Here is a 6,421-nt window from a genome sequence, read left to right on the forward strand (position 1 = left end):
CTAAGGTTAAAAAAACCTGGTTCAGATACTAAATATGAAACGGAAAGTTCACTAGTGCAGTAGGTTCTTATTGAAACAAATGTCACTAGTTCTGATATTGAATGAGTTGTAGTAAGTTGACTAGTTTTGATACTGAAAGTGGCAGAGAATGTCAACCAGTTCTGATACTGACTTTGAGGCAGAGAATGTTCACTAGTTGGGGTATTGAAAGTGAGGCAGGGAATGTTCGCTAAGGAAATTAATGAAGACGAATGGTGTTGAATGAGGCAGAGAAAGTTCACTAGTTGCAGTAGTGAGTGACGCAGAGGAAGTTACCAAGCGGCAGAATTTAATAAGGCAGAGAATGTTCACTAGTTGTGGTACTGAAAGAGTTACAGAAGATTTACTAGTTCTGAATGTGAGGCAAAGAGAATATGTTAGCTGAGAGTAAGCCAGAGTAGTAAGCCAGAGAGCAAGCCAGCAAGATGTGCTTACCTGGTTGAGGTAGAAACAGTTCCGTGGTTATCATACTGCGAGTAAAGCAGAGAGAACTGGATTTGAAGGCAGAGCAGGTCCCGTGAGTGCAGGGGGAGGGGTGGTGACGTTCAGAATACAAGGACGGATGTCGTTCACGCACGCCCCCTCATGTGCGCTTTGAAGTCACGCTCCATTTCCTGCGCAATCTCCCCAAACCGTGTCCTATGTGTCTACTGCCCATTAACCTTCCCTCCAGCACACTGTGTGTGTGAGTGTACGTGTGTGAGTGTACGTGTGTGAGTGTGCGTGTGTGTGTGTGTGTGTATGAAATAGTGAGTGAGTGAGTGTAATGACCTAGCTATATGGGTGTGTGTGTGTGTGTGTGTGTGTGTGTGTGTGTGTGTGTGTGTGTGTGTGTGTGTGTGTGTGTGTGTGTGTGTGTGTGTGCGCGCGCGCGCGTGCATGCGTGTGTGCATGTGTGTTTGTGTGAAGTAGTGAGTGAGTGAGTGAGTGTAATGACCTAGCTGTATGGGCGTGTGTATGTGTGTAAGAGAGAGAAAGGAGAGAAAGAGAGACCGAGAGACAAAAGAGAGAGAGAGAGAGAGAGAGAGAGAGAGAGAGAGAGAGAGAGAGAGAGAGAGAGGGACAGAGAGGGCATGAGAGTGAAGTAACGATCGATAGACTCAATAAAAGCCAAACTGGAGAGCAATAGTCTAGCGTTGAGAGCAATAATTTCCCTTAGGTGCAGCAGAGAGAGCAAACCATGTTTGCTGATAATGAACTTGGAGCGCTGGTGCTCGACTCCGACCTGTAAACTGGGCAAAGTGGCCTGTTTCACAACTGAGGGGGGAGATTTTCTCCTTTTCTTATAACTGCCCAATAAAACTGTCCCACATAGCCGATGCCAGTCTGATTTGGTTTACACTGGTTTGGTTTTCTGTCCTTTCCTGTTCTGCCCTCTCCCCTAACTAAAGCCATGGGAACACAGAAGGACCTTAGGTCTTAGGTACTGGCAAAACATCGGGGAAGGTGAAATGGGAGCATCGCTCTAAAAACATACAAAGTGGAGACACTGATGATGAGTATCATTATTACTAGTGTTATGATCATGAAGGCATTTGGTTGTTCTTATGAAGGCATTTGATTGTACTGCCAGAGCCAAACTCATGCTTAGCCTTTATGACTGTTTATGGACTTATATGATGTTTAAGGTATAGGGCTGTCAATTCACTGTACACAAAAGCAACTTTAATACCCAGGGACATTATTTGGATGTGCAACAAACCTACCATTTTATTGGTGCTTTCCTGTGTCATAGAAATATTATATATAGCTATGTCCATATATATATATAATATATCTGAAGTTTGTGAGGTGTTGTATTGACATTTTTCAGAAAATATCTCTCAGAATCCATGATGAACATCTTTTTTTCTTGTTGTGTTTTATTCTTTCTTCTATTTGTTCTATTTCGTCATGTTTCTTCAATGTGGGGAGCTTTTGACCTTCCTGCTGTTCGTGTGTTTTTGTATTGGAACAGCAGCGTGATGATAGGGTGAAGTGGTCGGGGCACTGGCTCGTGCACTAGTGTACCCACAGAATGCTGATGCACGGCTGGTGAGAGCTTCCACCGAAACGGAATCTTACTGTATGAATGCTTTACTGGATGTGAGAGATTTAAGCTAAAACAAAACTGTAAATGTTGTCAAAGTGCAAAAATAATGTATGAAACATGCAAAGGGCCAGAATCTGTCCTCTCCTTATAAAAAAGCCAACACCTGACCTGTCCTGTCGACCTGTCGGTAGAGACCTTACCCACCAACAACCAGACTGTCCCAGCACACTGTGGCCTCAGAGTTATGGCCACACACACACACACACACACACACACGTCTTCCAAAAGCCACACACTCCCTCTCTGTTCTCCTCTGGGGTCTTGGGCTATCTCAGTCTTTTTCCTCTTGTCTTCCAAAAAGAACAGACGTCTTCCAACGAGAGCGATAGATAAAGGTGACCGGAGCCTTGGCGGTGATGCCGCCAAAGGGAGAAGGGCTGACTCATCTGGCCCCTCTTTCCCCCCCCACTTCTGACAGAGGGACTTCAAACACAGTGTTGTTAAGACTCATGAGGTGGAACTCTTCATGGCAACAGTGCCAAAGCAGGGCTGGGGCCTACCAACTCTGAAGGCCCTATAACGTGAGACTTGTTCAAGCGTATGAACAACACAGGAGTAAGGACTAACATACTACCAGTCGGGCACAGACTGAGGGACAAACAGCAAGTCTTCTACAAGGACTAACAGCCAACAGGGAGGATTTCTAGGCTACAAAGCAGTCCAACCGTCTGCAGGACAAAACAATCCAGGTTGACATGAGCAATTTTGCAAAGCATGCATGCACCACCATTTATCAACTCCCATGATAAGGGACGTCTCCTTCTCAGTAACCAGAGACACACAGGCCCTCCCCTCACTTCTCTCTGAGTCTGCAAACCAGACCTGTGTACATTTCTATAGTAACTCACGGCTGACTCGAGGGGAGATGTCTTATTATGGAATATTATTCAATAAAACAAACAGATATATTTGTATGATTGTAAGACATGACCCTGAGTGATTCTTCTTGCGACTCTTCTTGTGCTCTGGCTATGATAGATCAAATTGTACTGTATGTGTAGTGTGTAGTTTTTAGTTTCAAGTTTCTACAGTGTCAAATCAGGAGTTTTTGGTGTGAGGTGGGACTTCAAGACCACAAGACGAAGGGCATCTGTTGCTAATCAAATCATGCCTGTGTGTGTGTGTGTGTGTGTGTGCGTGCGTGTGTGCGTGTGTGCGCGCGTGTGCATGTCTCTGTGTGCATGCTTGTCGGTATTCCAGGTGGTAATGACAGCTGCAGGTTCTCACAGGTGAGCTGAGAATGACAGGTGACAGGCGTGGTTGGCTCCTCCTGGCTAAGCAGGGAGGGCCAGGGAAATGTGCACCCCGATTAACATATCTCTCTTCCACAGGCTCATTAATACAGGGCCACAGGTCATCTCTCTCCTCACTCACAGCAGCCCAAAGTCTTACAACCCCTCTAGGCACTGCGCTGCCATGATGGTTATACATGATTTTAATTGGCATGTAAAACTAATTACCCACAAATTACCCACTAAGTACAGACACACTTAATGAGCAAACCGTGCGTAGTTGAGTTGAGATTGACAATTTAAATGAACGGTTTGGAATGAGAACATTTTGTGACATGCACCATCATGCTGGGTTTAATATTGTATGAGTGAGTTAGCGCTAATCCCTTGTCTTAAAAAAAGCGTCCCATATCCCATGAAACCTCGGCGAGATGATCCTCAGGGCTGAGATTAAACACACACTCATCTCCCTCTCCCATCAACTTCATAATCAGCCTGCATTTCAAAAGAGGGCAGATTATGAAAAATAAATAAAAAATAGAAAACGCATCAGAGAGATGAATAGCAGCAATTATTTCTCTTTCGCCACTCCAGGGTTCGTTAGACGGCACAATCTCTCTGCGATAACCGTGGTAACCGGATGACGGATTATAACCCAAAGAAGAAACAGTAATTATGTTTCTGGGCGTCTGGCGCTGCAGGTTAGGGATCTAGGGCAGGATATTCAAATGGATTAACTCAGGTCATGGCTGTGTGTGTTCGTTAAACATGCTGAACAAAATATCTAACCTTTGACCTCAGTCAGGGTCAGCTATTCCCTGACCCAAATAGGAGTATAAACTATACATGAAAGGGGCAATCTGGGATTGGTACATCCATTCATGAGCTTAGTTCTACTGTCTTAAAACCGATTTCTGGTTGATCCGGCACTGCTCCGGAGGGCTCTGTATCACTCTGTAGAACTCAGCATTGGCATGATTGGTTGATGGTAGGTGCCGGAGGTAACATCCTCACTAACTATTGGATGTGTAGAAGACACAAGGCCGATTTAAAGTTCTGCGTAAAGTCGACGCCGTAGGCTACGCGTAAGCTTACGTAGTCCCGCGTGACCGTGCGTAGCCTTGACGCGCTCCTCTCAAAAAATCTAAGTACGCGTCAGAGCGTACGCGTACGCGTCAGCTCTGTGATTGGTCCGCTTGGTAGCACATGATTCAGACTCTCTCGTCGGCCAAAATGCGGAAGCCATGATAGAAATGTCATTTACTTTTTCTGTAATTACTTATTAATAAAGATTTGAAAAATTATGATAACCATCGTATTATCTTAGTTTAATGTCATTTCAATGCATCATAGAACTTTTATTTACAACAAGCATAACAACAAAAAGATCGCTATTATGCCGCTTTGAGCTCCGTTGACTTCCTAACCGGAAGAGGCACAGCACAGGGGCATAGAAAACACACTGCCACCTAGCGATGTGACGGTGTAATTGCAGCGCGGCCTACGCAAAAGTGTAAAGTGCGAGAGCCCTTACGTAGGGAACGTAAGCTACGCACGTAAATTCGACGCAGAACTTTAAATCGGCCTACACACCGCTCTGCACCGCTCCACGGAGCACAAGAAGCATGAAAGCCCTGACAGCTGGCGAAGTCGCATCGCCGTAAATGCTGACCATACATCGGCTTTTACCCTATCATAACCCAAAATGTAAGCTTCTTTTCCTCCATTGTTTGTGATCAATGTACATGTAAACAAACAATATTTAGCTTCAAAACATGGTTAAAACTAGCATTTTTGGATCCATAGCTTCCTCTATGAATTTGAGAGTGGTTATATGTCTCATCCCCCAGCTGTTTACCAAACTAATCTACATATAGACTGCAAAGTGAGAGGGGTGACTTCAACCTTGCAACTGTAGATTAATGCAGAGGATAGGGAAACAGGTATTTCACCACGTAAATATAAATATGGTCCTTGGTCAAAGCTTAGGGAACCTTGACCAAGCTTCAGAACAAAGCAACGTTTTCCAGAACAAAGCAATTGATAAATATGACACTTAAACTTTAAGTCTCACTCTTGCAGATGAAAACCTTTCATCTACATGTACACCCACTTGGAGGCATAAATACATAGTGGTTTTTTTCTGACACTGACTTTGTATTCACTGTAGGGAAAAAACGATCTGTTAAAAGTAATGATTCATTCATAAATTATTCATAATTCCTCCCAGGAGGAAGGGGAGAGGGACGTTGATGTCAGGAGAGGCACCTTGCATGCTGCTGAATTTCCTCATTACATTGACCATCTGGACCAAGAGCTGGGACTGGGGTTCCCCTCACAAACCATTTATTACACCAGCAACTCCTCCACACACACACGCACACACACACACACACACACACACACACACGCACACACACACACACGCACACACACATACGCACACACACACACACACACACACACACACACACGCACCAGTGCATGCACTACTCATACATTCCTCACACTCTATGCCACTCTAAAACATTTCCACACCTCATCCCTACCCTCTCCTTCCGTACTCATATCTTGACCTTGACAGAGAACACTCACTGAGGCAGAGGACCCAGACTCTCTGTTTTACAGCATCCTCTCTCCCTCACACATCCTCTCTCCCTGACGCATACATGGACACGGACTAACATGCACACATTCACACACACAGACGCAGACACACACGCACGCAGACACACACACACACGCACACACACACTCACGCACGCACATACACACACACACAAATGAATTCACCCATGAGGCCCATACTGCAGTTATTCATCCTTTTAATGAGATCTATTATCTCCACATATATAATTGCTGTCTTCTGCTGCCCTCTTCTGGATTAACTGAACATTATTTATTTAGTTTTTATTTAGTTTTTATTTAGTTTTCTGCAGACATGGTCAATTCAGTACATTAAATGCAGGACATGGCAAAGTGTGTGTATAAAAATAACCACCCACCCACCACCCCATGTATGACAAACTAAACAAACACTGTTACACTGTTCTCATAC

The sequence above is a fragment of the Nansenia antarctica genome (genome assembly GCF_963989245.1).
Source record: "Nansenia antarctica genome assembly, chromosome: 4".
NCBI lineage: Eukaryota > Metazoa > Chordata > Actinopteri > Argentiniformes > Microstomatidae > Nansenia > Nansenia antarctica.